The sequence below is a fragment of the Pogona vitticeps genome, chromosome 14, assembly GCF_051106095.1.
Source record: "Pogona vitticeps strain Pit_001003342236 chromosome 14, PviZW2.1, whole genome shotgun sequence".
Taxonomy (NCBI): Eukaryota; Metazoa; Chordata; class Lepidosauria; order Squamata; family Agamidae; genus Pogona; species Pogona vitticeps.
The window spans coordinates 9240863-9253479 of NC_135796.1; the positions used below are offsets into that span (position 1 = coordinate 9240863).

At 44.9% G+C, this 12617-nt stretch overlaps 2 long non-coding RNA genes and 1 gene segment (V, D, J or C); all 3 read left to right on the top strand.

The window, feature by feature from the left end:
• Positions 1 to 12617, top strand: part of LOC140702671 (immunoglobulin lambda variable 2-23-like) — a 276893-nt gene that overhangs the window by 160471 nt on the left and 103805 nt on the right.
• Positions 1890 to 9138, top strand: LOC144584765 (uncharacterized). Its single transcript, XR_013539192.1, has 2 exons — positions 1890 to 5499; positions 5631 to 9138. It is a non-coding gene; the product is annotated as an uncharacterized LOC144584765 (long non-coding RNA).
• LOC144584768 (uncharacterized) overlaps positions 11735 to 12617 on the top strand; it is a 31753-nt gene continuing 30870 nt past the window's right edge. Inside the window, exon 1 of the long non-coding RNA XR_013539195.1 lies at positions 11735 to 11882. This is a non-coding gene — a long non-coding RNA (uncharacterized LOC144584768). The remainder of the gene's footprint in view (positions 11883 to 12617) is intronic.

A 12617-nucleotide genomic window follows, 5' to 3' on the forward strand; every position in this document is an offset into this window, starting at 1 on the left:
AGGGCACCACTGTATGATTAATCTTCTGCACGTTGCTGCTATTGTTGTTGTTATGTGCCATTAAATGGTGACCCAACTGATGGTGACCATATCAATGAGCAATCTCCAAAATGTCCTGTCTGCAACAGACCTGCTCAGATCTTGCCTGTAGCTTCCCTTAGGGAGTCAGTCCATCTCATATTTGGCCTTCCTCTTTTCCTGCTGCCTTCCACCTTATCTAGCATTACTGTCTTTCCCAGAGAATCCTGCCTTCTCATGATGCACCTCGGTTTCAATATTTTTGTTTCCAGAGATAGTTCAGACTTGATTGGATCTAGGGTTCACTAGTTCATTTTTCTGGCAATCTGGGCTATACAAAATGTTCTTCTCCAACGCCACATTTCAAACAAATGATTCCTCCCCCCCAGCAGCTTTCTTCACTGTCCAGCTTTCATGCCCATTCACATTGATCAGAGCTATGTGGCAGAGTGGTTAAACTGCAGTACTGCAATCAAGACTCTGCTCACGACCTCAATTCAGTCCCAACAGGCTCAGATAGTTGGCTCAAGATTGACTCAGTCTTCCATCCTTCCGAAGTTGGTAAAATGAGTACCCATTGAGAGCCCTATTTGGGTTGCTGTAAGTCAGTTTCAACTTGACGGAACATAACAAGAATATTATCAGTCTGTTCACTGGATTGTTTAGTTCAGTGGTTCTTAACCTTTGTTACTTGGATGCTTTTGAACTGCAACTCCCAGAAACCCCAGTCAGGACAGCTGGTGGTGAAGGCTTCTGGGAGTTGCAGTCCAAAACTCCTGAGTAACCCAAGGTTAAGAACCAGTGGTTTAGTTCATTAACCATGTCAGGAAGAACCGCATTATTTAATTTTCTAATCTTATTTATGTATATTGATCTTAATTAGCATAGTGATAACAAAGTAGGTAGATACATAGATTCTTGTGTGGCCAATGAGCAGAAAACATATTTGCATGAAACAGCTGCTCTGTGACCCTGGGATATTTAAGGAAGGAAATCAAGGCCCCGAGCTAGTGACTTTTGTGAGCGAGTACAACGTCTCCATGGATCTCACCATGGTCCAGGGGCTGCTTCTCCTTGTCCTTCTCAGTTACTGCTCAGGTAAGGTCATGCAGAACAAACGTTACACTCTTCACTTACACACCTGCTTGCATTTTATGTCTTTATCGTAAGAGCCTTTTCTGTAGTTCTTGAAGGCATAGACAGTGTATCTAAATGATGTGGGGTTTGTTTTTGTTTCTCCACCTTCCAAGGGGTCAGTTCACAGGCAAGCGTGACTCAGCCTGCCTCTGCCTCTGTGTCTCTGGGACAAACAGTGAAACTTTCCTGCACCAGAAGCGGTGGCGATAGCTGGAACCCCTTCCACTGGCATCAGCAGAAATCTGGAGAAGCCCTTCGCTTTGTGCTGTACGGTTCCAGCATCCGGGGAGAAGGGATCCCGGATCGATTCACTGGCTCAGCCTCAGGGAACACTGGCTATTTAACAATCACTGATGTCCAGGCTGGAGATGAGGGAGTTTATTACTGTGGTGCTTGGTACGGTGCTGGGTTTCACAGTGGCACAACCGAATGGGGAACTGAGACAAAAAACCTTCCCTCTTCTCTCTAGGGAAGAGAAACAGAATCACAACACGTGCTCCAGTACCGCCGACTTCCACCTCAGGACTGTCCCCCTTTATGTCTCCTACATTGTCAGTGTGTTGTAGATCAGTGGTCCTCAACCTTGGGCCTCCAGGTGTTCTTGGACTTCAACTCCCAGAAATCCTGGCCAGAAGAGGTGGTTGGTGTAGGCTTCTGGGAGTTGTAGTCCAAGAACATCTGGAGGCCCAAGGTTGAGGACCACTGTTGTAGATCATAATGAGAGAGCAGGTGTCAACCAGGCATTGTAGACCAAACCTATACCATGGCAAAGTAGAAAGCCATGGGAGAGTTATTGTGGTGGCATGAAACAGGGAATCTTTTATTGAAGATTGCATGCATTCATGTGATTTGGAATACAGTGGTGCCTCGCTTAACAATGTTAATTCATTCCAGCGAAATCGCTGTAGAACAAAAACGTCGTAATGCGAAATTTAAAAGCCCATAGAAACGCATTAAAACCCAATTAATGCGTTCCTAGGGGCTTGAAACTCACCGTCCAGCGAAGATCCTCCATAGCGCGGCCATTTTTGCTGCCTGTGCAGCAAAGAATCTGTCCCAGAAAAGAGCGGGGAGCCATGTTTTTTACCCGGCGGCCATTTTGAAATTGCCGATCAGCTGGCCGAAAATCATTGCTTTGCGAGAATCGGTTCACGAAGCAGAGAACAGATCATCGCAAAGCGAAATTCCCCATAGGAAACATTGTTTTGTGATCACCTTCAACGGAGCGCTCGTAATGCGAGGCACCACTGTATACCCCTTAAAGATTCTTACCAACATTTTTTTCAATGCTAGCCTTTTTCTGGTTGTTGGTTTTATCCACAATCTCCATTTCTCCCCCCCCCCACATTTTTTGTTGTTTTGTGTAGCATAGGCCTTGGCCAGTTGTGCAAGGCCAACTCTTCTGCCTTTTAGCTGTCAGATGTTGGGTTGCTGTTGTCACAGTTCTTATAATTTAGCTATCCCAGATGCTGAAGGTGTTCCTCACTTCTATGTGCTGAATTAAGAAAAGTCTAATGTTCTTCAGTAAAATCATGGAGAGTTATGTTTTGGTCCATCAGGTGCAGATTTTAACCATTTCAGCAATAAATGTCCACCTAAGAGGACTTTCTCTCTTTCATTCCATTTTTCAACTTTTCTTTCAAGATTTGAAAAAGAATGCTAGTCTGATCAAGTAGCACAGGCAGTAGTCCACCAGGTAAAGGGCAATGCACTCCAGGCAATAATAAAGGAAATGGGCCCAAATCTCTCCAATAGTCCATACAATAAAAAGGCGAAAAAAAGGAGAGGAAACTGCCCCCAGTTTGAATCTGTGGGACTTCCTTGTTCCTCATCCCGACTCAGGATGATGAGACAAGGGACCGTTTACTTCCTGTGCTTCTTGCAGCTTGTATGATGTTGATTCTTCTCCAGTTGGTGTATAGCTGTTCTGTGCTTTTTACATTTGAGAGAATTAAAATTTTCATACAGGAAGGGTGGAAAGCTGCACATCTGGCAGGTAGTGTGGAAAAACAGGTATTTCTGGGTGAGTCCCAATTTTAACATCACGTAAGCTACCAGCGCATCGGACTTCCCAGGGCTATGAATTGTGTGATTCAGCACCTAGGTGGGAAAGATGCGCTGGGCCAGTTCCAGACTAACAGTCATTGATTGAAGATGGCTTGACGTCTAGGGGTGTTTCAATAGCGACCAGCTGGGTTTCTGCTGTCATTAAGACCGCAAGAACCTGGGGCTGGTGGACTCACCCATATGATGCCAGATTCATCTGTTTCTGGACTACTGCAAACCCTCCTTTGCTAACTAACTGGCAAATATCTCTTCGGAATGATTATTAATAAAATGTGGCCCATGATTTAATCAATACAGTACTTATTTGTCTAGGAAAAATTGTTATTTTCAGCAATGTGGGGCATTCCAGGCTCTCATCCAAAGGCAGAAAGATGTTTATATAAAAAATCAGTTCTGAAATCATGCAGAATTAAGTGAGGAAGGAGGTTGTCCCACCCTGTTACTTTTTCAAGCAAATCTCCCCATGGCCTGGGCTATGTTTCGCCTTCATTATCTCTACCCAAGGGGAAAGTGAACAGAATGGGCAATTGTCGAAGAGGTAGCCATGTTAGTCTGTGCCTCAAATGAAAGAAAATAGAAAACAAAGAAGACAAAAGCACTGCAGCACCTTGAAGAGTGGGACAACATGGCAAAGATTTATACATTTTACATGGTCCTGAAACAAAGAGAGTATGTGTTTCCTGGGCATGAGTTGTTGATAAGATGGCATTTCACATTCGGCATAACCTTTGAGACCTTTGATGTTCAGTTCTCCTCCCAGGAAGCAATTTTCTGTAATCAATGACATAAGATTGGTGACTAAATTCATCTCAGGCTACAGATAGCAAGCAGGAACAACAACAATCTCTAATCACCAATGGGGCTTGTAAAGTGGCATTGATTAGTTAGGAAGAGAATATAGCTGAGGAGATACAACACAATTATTGCAATGTTTTACATTTGATAATGGCCTAAGAAACCTTGACTTGCATTGAGTCCACTGAGATGGGCTTTAAACATACTTCTATATTTTAGCTCAGTTATTTCTCTCTCTCTGGAATCTTGCCCTGACATTTTTCTTCCCCAGAATGGCAACTTTCAGATATTTTGCAGAATGTCAGATCAAGTAAAACGATTTGAAATAGATTTCTGCCATCCCTGATGTCTGCTCTGTATGCTTTAACTATTTTGCACAGAGATTATCATGTTTGTCCTATAGAAGGTGCAGAGGGGTATTATTGTCAAAAGATGGTGTAGATAACATTGGCAGAGGAACAGGTAAAAATGCCCTTGATGTTGAGTTTGACATTGTTAGGTTCAGTAAGCATGTTTCCAGAATAAATGTTAGAGCACACAGCAGGCATCTTGGTTTGTAGTAGGGTGTAGTCTTTTTCGCTGTGTAGTCTTCTCATATGTGTCTTCTTGTTCCCGGAATCAAATCTAGAAACACTAGATAGAAACACTCTTACACACATAGATCTGCGTGCATATCATGATCATCATCATATTAGAACTATGGAGCCGAAATGTACCCTGTGGATCATAAAGAAAAGAAGAAAAGAAGGAGAGATTGATCTACTTCACATGGGAGGGGGAACATCTTAGAATATATTCAGAGAGGTAATTGCAGAAGGTGCAGAATCTTTATCAGGGTAACTCTGTAAATAAACCCTCAAGGGGAGAATCTCAGCAGGGACAAACGCCAGCTTTTGAGTTTGCCTCGAGGTCTATCAAGGTCCCCAGGGCGCTTAGGAAGGTGTTCAAGCATTCAACCTTTTGAGCTGAAAATCTCAGCTCTCACGCATTTCAGAGGAACACCTGAGGGTTAATTTGTATCAAAGATTGGCAAACGTAGTGTGCGTAAAGCCTCAAATAATGTGGTTTGCAGATTTGTGGAAAGAATATGGAAGGTCCTGATGTGGTGTGTGGCCCAAAAAGTGGCGGAGCTTCTACTTTGAGCCCCATCTTCCTCTCTGGCCTTCTTTCTGTGGTGCTGAGCTCTCCCTCCATGGCTGTTGCCAGGCTGAATGGGGGTGACGGATCCCAATATTTCTTCAAGAAGCCCTTCCTGCAGGATACTCAGGGCTGCCCCATTTCTTTTTCCTGTCACTTCAAATATTCCAATGAGTGGATGATCAATTTGCATAAAGGGGCCATTTTCCAGTTCTCTGTATTTTTAAGGAAGGAGCAAAAAAAGGTGCCGGGCAGAGTTTTCAGCTTCAGGAATTGAGACGTTCTTTCGACTCATCAGGATGGCCTGGCTTCTGCTTTTCTTTTCACTCCTCAGTTCCTTTGCAGGTAACCAAGTGAAGAGCTAACTTTATGAGAATTTAAAGGTCAAGAATTTAACAGAAGTGTAGCAGATTGCATATATTTACGCTCAAGATTATCAGGTATAATTTTGCCTCCTCTCTTTGTTTTTTGTCAAGGTGTCGATTCACAGCCAACACTGACTCAGCCTGCCTCCCAGTTGGTGTCTCCTGGACAAACAACGACCCTTAACTGCTTGAAAGGCAGTGGCAGCTGGAACAGCGATGTTCACTGGATTCAACAGAAACCTGGGCAGGCCCCTCGCTTTGTGCACTGCAACGGCTGCAGCAGAGGACCAGGGATCCCCTACCGGTTCACTGCCTCCGCTTTAAGGAACACTGGGTCTCTCACCATCACCGATGTTGAGGCTGGAGACGAGGCTGTTTATTACTGCCATGTCTGGTCTAGCACTGCTAGCGTGGTCCACGGTGGTACAGCCTGATGGGGAACTGAGACAAAAACCTCCAGACTTCCTGTTTAGAAAGAAGACAGTTTAAAACTTGATGCACTTCATTGCCTCTTAATGGGACGTTTCTTTTTTTCACAAAAGGGCAACGTTCTCAAGCAGATCAGACTTGCTGTTCATAAAATAATGGTCCCCAGTACTATGGCATCCATTCCTGCATGGCAAAATGGAGGCTTCCAATCATGATAGAGCTCTTTCTTCCCCCACAAACAGAAGCAGCTTTCCTTTGGTGTCCAGTTGCAATTCACTATAAAGTGGGTGACCTTATGCTTGTGTTCTGCTCGTGGGCTTCCTGCGGGGGCAACTGGTTGTTCACTGTAGCAACTGAAATACTGGGCTGGTATGCCTTGGACCAATCCAGCAGGACCTTCTTCTGTTCTCTTGTCCCAATAACTGGGTAGAATTTGGGGTTGGACTTTCTTCCCTTCTTCAACACATGCAGTGGCTGAGAACAAACTTCAGCGCTCTATCCCTCTTTCAAGAGCCTGGCAGAATGGCACCAGTGTAACCTTCTGCCCATGACCATTTCCCATTCCATGGGAATATATCTGAGACTCCTTCAGCATTTCCTGAGGTGCTGCCAGGCAGCCAGAAAAGACAACATGGAACTACTCCAGTTCAAAACAACAAGCCTTCTTTCAAGGTGGCATAGAACCTATTGAGATAGAATTGCCACGAAAGACATGGTTTCTATGTGGAAATGACCTGTTTTTGTTCATCCACGGAGTTATTGCCAGTGTGGGAACTTTGCACGAACGGAGTAACATTTCCTGCCCCTTTGGTGAGCAAGGATTGGAACTGGGCTTCTCCCCATCCTCATCTGGAAAGAAAAGACAATTGATGATTGATACCCTACGCTAGATGGAACTTCAGGGTGCCCCTGCTTCTGCCTTTGATCTGTAGGGTGAGCTGTTGGCCTCTGTCTGGTAGATTAAGGCTGAAGGATTGGCCTCTGCCCCTGGAAGGGTTGGAGGAAGTGGGCGAGGACTGGAGGGCCCCTTTCCTTGTCCTGTAAAGCAGTGGTCCCCAACCTTGGGCCTCGAGATGTTCTTGGACTTCAACTCCCAGAAATCCTGGCCAGCAGAGGTGGTGGTGAAGGCTTCTGGGAATTGTAGTTCAAGAACATCTGGAGGCCCAAGGTTGGGGATCACTGCTGTAAAGTCTTCCAAGATCAGTGAAGCTCTCCAGTTGTCCCATCCCTTTTTGGAGATCCCTTGAGTTCAGGGTCACCACATAGTGAATACTCTTGATTCCAAATACTGCTCTTGTTATCTTGAATTCTAAACATGGTACAATGGAATTCCATTTCCTAACAATCTGTTGGACATTAAGGCCCCCTGATAGATACCCTTAATCAGCTTTAATCCAGTCTCATCTCCAGTCTCTTCCGCTGGCTCTTGGCCAATGCATGAGTGGTCCCAGAGCTTTTCACTACCCTGCTTGCTTGCTTGCTTGCTTGTTTTATATGCTGCCTTTCTCCAGCTGATACTTGTCAGTAAGGCCATTTGTGTATTTAGTCCACGGGCCATGTCACTTTTCCAAAAAGATGGAAAGGAAGAAGAGGTGAGATAATTACAGCTAATGCTTGAACTCTCAATGGAAGTGACCAGCTTCATAAATGGGCATTTTCCTAACATTATTTAATTTTCCTACCGTTTTTATACACATTTGTCTTCACTGGCATGGTGATAACAAGAAAAAGTACATATGTAAGTTATTACGTGTCCAATGGGCAGAGACCACATCTGCATGAAACAGCCGTTCTGTGGTCCTGGAGCATTTGAAGAAAGAGATGAGGACCCCACCCAGATCTTCCTGAAGCAAAGTCAGACACCAGCAGAGAGCTCGCCATGGCCTGGGCTCTGCTGTTCCTTGTTCTTCTCAGCTTCTTCTTAGGTTATGATGTGCAGAGCGAGCTTCCCACTTTGCTGCTTCACACTGGTTTTTATTATGTATTTGCTTCACAAACCTAACATTTTGTGGCATTTCAGAGCATAGAAAATGTGTGGAACTCATGGTTTTTTGCTTTTGCGTCTTCCCAAGGTATCCGTTCACAGCCAACAGTGACCCAGGCTGCCTCCGCCTCTGTGTCTCTTGCGACAAACAGTATCACCAGAACCGTGAACTATCAAACTGGCCACTAGATTGTGCCAGAGATCATGCTATATGTATATTCTTCACTAACAAGTATTCATAGCACAGTCTCTGACCCCCTGTAGTGTTTGATTCCGATAATACATGTGAAAATATTTTTTTTAATTTTTTTCTTTTAATATTTTTAATATTTTCAGACTGTGGTTATGTGAAGCTGCAGATACTGATCACATGGATATGGGAGTCCTACTGTGATTTCCATTCTAAAGGAAATCAAACCTGAGTGCTCACTGGGAGGACAGATCCTGAAGTTGAGGCTCCAGTACTTTGGCCATCTCTTGAGAAGAGAAGACTCCCTGGAAAAGACCTTGATGTTGGGAAAGTGTGAAGGCAAGAGGAGAAGGGGATGACAGAGGACGAGATGGCTGGACAGTGTCATCTAAGCGACCAACATGAATTTGACCCAACTCTGGGAGGCAGTGGAAGGCAGGAGGGCCTGGCGTGCTCTGGTCCATGGGGTCATGAAGAGCCGGACACGACTAAGTGACTAAACAACAACTGTGTTTGCTAAACCTGAAATGGAAAGACCTTCATCTGTGCTGCGCAGTGAAGCTTGAAGTTCTTCTGGGTAGATTTGTCCTTCTGGCCCTTTCTGCTCACTCAGGCAGAGAGAGCAACACAGTTTTGGCCCAACAAGTGCACACCAGAAAGAACTAGACTCTGCTTGTGTGTCTTCCCATAATCATCCTTCCCTTGCAGGGTTAAATCTTGAAAGAGTTGATGCCCCTCCCTCCATCTCCAACTCACTTGGCCTGCCTTTGACAGGAGGGTGAGGGGCATGGCTTTTCAGGAGGCATCCACTTCAGATGGCTGCCATGTGGATCTTTGCAGATCATCACTCTCCATCAATCCAATGTCTAGTTTTATTTATTTTTAGTAAAGAGTGCAACGCTCACTTAACGATTGCCCTTGTCATGGATTAGCCAGGATGGCCCAGAACAGCCTGAAACAATCTTCTATTTGGATTGAAGTCTGCAGCAAAGAGGACTGGAGTTAGGGAATCAGGCCAGATGTTTAGTGCTAGCAAGAGGAAGCTGGCATCTGAGAACACCACTGTATGTGAAGGCGCTGGCATGGCATGGGTCACCTACTCCTAGGAACATCACACTAAGTGAAACATAGCAAAGGTGGTTCAGATCCACTGCCACTGCCCTTTAACATGGATGTTTGCCCTCCAGCTTGCTGAGGGCCAGCCCTACCAGTGGGCAGTGTGAGGCAGCCCCTTCCACCGGCAGACCTTCAGGGGTGTGGAATTCCTCAGTGTGAGCTTCCCATCCAACGAGCAAGTGGCTGATTAGCATGAAGGGTCTCTTCTCAGACTTTGGGTCTTTAAAGGAGAGACTGGAAGAGGGAGGACAGAGGCCTTTCTGCCCCTAGAAACTGGGTCAGAAAACCATGGGATGGCCTGACCTTTTGGTAGGATTACTGACTGTCAATCCAGTCTGCTTTTTAACCTTTAACCTGCTCTTTTCTTTTTCTGAGCTTGCTTACAGCCTAATACAGTGGTGCCTTGCTTAACGATGATAACGTTCCAGAAAAATCGCCGTTAAATGAAAACATTGTAAAGCGGAAAAAAACCCATTGAAACGCGTTGAAACCCCGTTCAATGCGTTCCAATGGGGTAAAAACTCACTGTCCAGCGAAGATCCTCCATACGGTGGCCATTTTCGCTGCCTGTATAGCGAGGAATCTGTCCCTAAACACAGCGGGGAGCCATTTTAATTACCCGGTGGCCATTTTGAAACCGCCAATCAGCTGGTAGAAAACCATTGTTTTGTGAAGAATCGGTTCCTGAAGCAGGGAACTGATCGCCACAAAGCGAAATTCCCCTATTTAGACCATCGTTTTGCGATCGCAATTGCGATCACAAACCTATCATCATAAAGCGAATTCGTCATAATGTGGGGCAATCGTAAAGCGAGGCACCACTGTATAATGAAAACCGAATGGAGCTTTCATGTGAACCAAATTGTCATTCTATTAACAGCATTTTGGTTACACAAAGGATACTCATGCGTGTGGTTACAATTTGGATCTTATACTTCAGGGAACTAATTATCAAACCAACTGCTTCAGCCAACTGCTCAACATAACTCTCTTTTCTCTCCTCTTCTCACTTTCAAATATATCTTTTGCTGTGCCATCTGATTGGTTCTCATCTCAGTCACCCGTCAGTCCGATGTTGCTGGGTAAACTTCATCACTGCTATGGAATCATCACACTGACATTCAGTCCAGTTGAAAAATGTGTAACAGTACTTCTCTTATTGGGGACGGGGTGGCGCTGTGGGCTAAACCGCAGAAGCCTGTGCTGCAGGGTCAGAAGACCAAGCAGTCGTAAGATCGAATCCACGCGACGGAGTGAGCTCCCGTTGCTCGTCCCAGCTCCCGCCAACCTAGCGGTTCGAAAGCATGCAAATGCGAGTAAATAAATAGGGACCACCTCAGTGGGAAGGTAAACAGCGTTCCGTGTCTAAATCATACTGGCCATGTGACCATGGAAAGATTGTCTTCAGACAAACGCTGGCTCTATGGCTTGAAGAGCGGGATGAGTGCCGCCCCCTAGAGTCGGACACAACTGGACAAAAATTGTCAAGGGGAACCTTTACCTTCACCTTACTTCTCTTATGCTGCCCAAACCACTTTCTCTGCACCATCTCCCTCCTTTATTCATGTGAGAGTTCTAGTTTAACTGTTCATTTAATTTTACTGTAAATCAAATAAGCTCTAATTCATCTCCCCTGCCCCCTCAGTTCACCTTAACTCAGGCAGAATCAGCATCTCTGGGACCTGCCACTGGGTGGTGGAATACCTGCTTTGCAAGTAGCCGCCAAGGCCCCAGGATCCGTCCCCAACATCCTTGAAGAAAACTGGGATCAGGTCCCTCTCGGAAGCCCTGCAGAGATGCAAATAGTGGCTGAGAGGAGAACCAAACCATACACATTGGAGATCCAGTTCTGGCCACTTATCTCCTTCAGCTGATAGAACAGACTCACGAAGGTGTTCAAACCTATCATGAAAATACCAAAAACCTTGGTATCTGTATATACACTGGGTAGCTGACTGGCAAAATGACAGGGGGAAAAATCAGAGTGATCGTTTGATTTCCACAATCAAAGTTGCATGAATTTGTTAATTCCAGAGTGTTACTCTGCACTGATATGACCAACATATTAAGGGGAGGAAGGTCCCTTTTAATAATTGCAACATTTATTTACTTGATAGATAGAAATATTGTTTACACATATACGAGCATTCAGTATATGCCTGCATATTGTCGTCATCATTATCATTGATAACTCTAGAGCTTTAAGGGTCTCTGTGAACTGGAAATAAAGGAAGAAAAAAGTAGAGATTGATCTACCTTGCATAGGGTAACCCCCCCCCCAAAAACACACAAACGTATAATGTATTTAAAAGAATACAGTGAATAGCCCAAAGATGCAGAATCTTTATCCAGTTCACTGTGTAAGGAATCCTAAGTGGGAGAATCTCAGCTGGGATAAACAGGTTTCCTGGAGACCTATCAAGGTCCTTGGGACTTTCTACAAGAGACTAGGATGGTCTGTGGTGGCCAATGAGTGGAAGATCAATTTGCATGAGGGGGCCATTTTCCAATTCTGTGCATTTTTAAGAAAGGAGCAGGAAAGGTGCCAGGCAGAGTTTTCGGCTTCAGACTTTGAGACATTCTCTCGACTATTCAGTAATGGCCTGGCTTCTGCTTTTCTTTCCACTCCTCAGTTCCTTGGCAGGTAACCAAGTGAAGAGATAACTATATGTCAATTTAAAATTCAAGATAGAAAATAACTGTAATGTGTCTCGATCATATGAATGTAATAGTTTGCAGATATTCTAGCTCAGAGCACCAGGTGTAATTTTACTTGGCTTTTTGTCAAGGTGTCTTTGCTTTTTGTCTTTGCTTTTTGTCAAGGTGTCGATTCGCAGCCAACACTGACTCAGCCTGCCTCCCAATCGGTGCCTCCAAGACAAACAACTACCCTTAACTGCTCGAAAGGCAGTGGCAGCTGGAATAGTCGTGTTTCCTGGGTTCAACAGAAACCTGGGCAACCACCTCGCTTTGTGCACTGCAACGGCTGTAGCAGCAGAGGACCAGGGATTCCAGACCGCTTCACTGCCTCTGCTTCAGGGAACACGGCATCTCTGACCATCACCAACGTTGAGGCTGGAGACGAGGCCGTTTATTACTGTGTTGTCTGGTCTAGCACTGCTAGCATGTTCCACAGTGGTGCAGCCTGATGGGGAACTGAGACAAAAACCTTCAGTCCTCTTCTTGAAAGACAGGAAAACTATTTCTGTCTTCAAGTGGTGTTTTTATTTTTGGTAAGAAGACAAATCTCTCAACCTTTTAAAGATTTTCAGTTAGTCAAGAATTGTCCCTAATTGCTCTCCCAGCCTGGAAGTAACGAGGTGGTTGGGCCACAACTTTATTAACTATTTAAATTGTATCCCCCCAAATACAAGGGGGG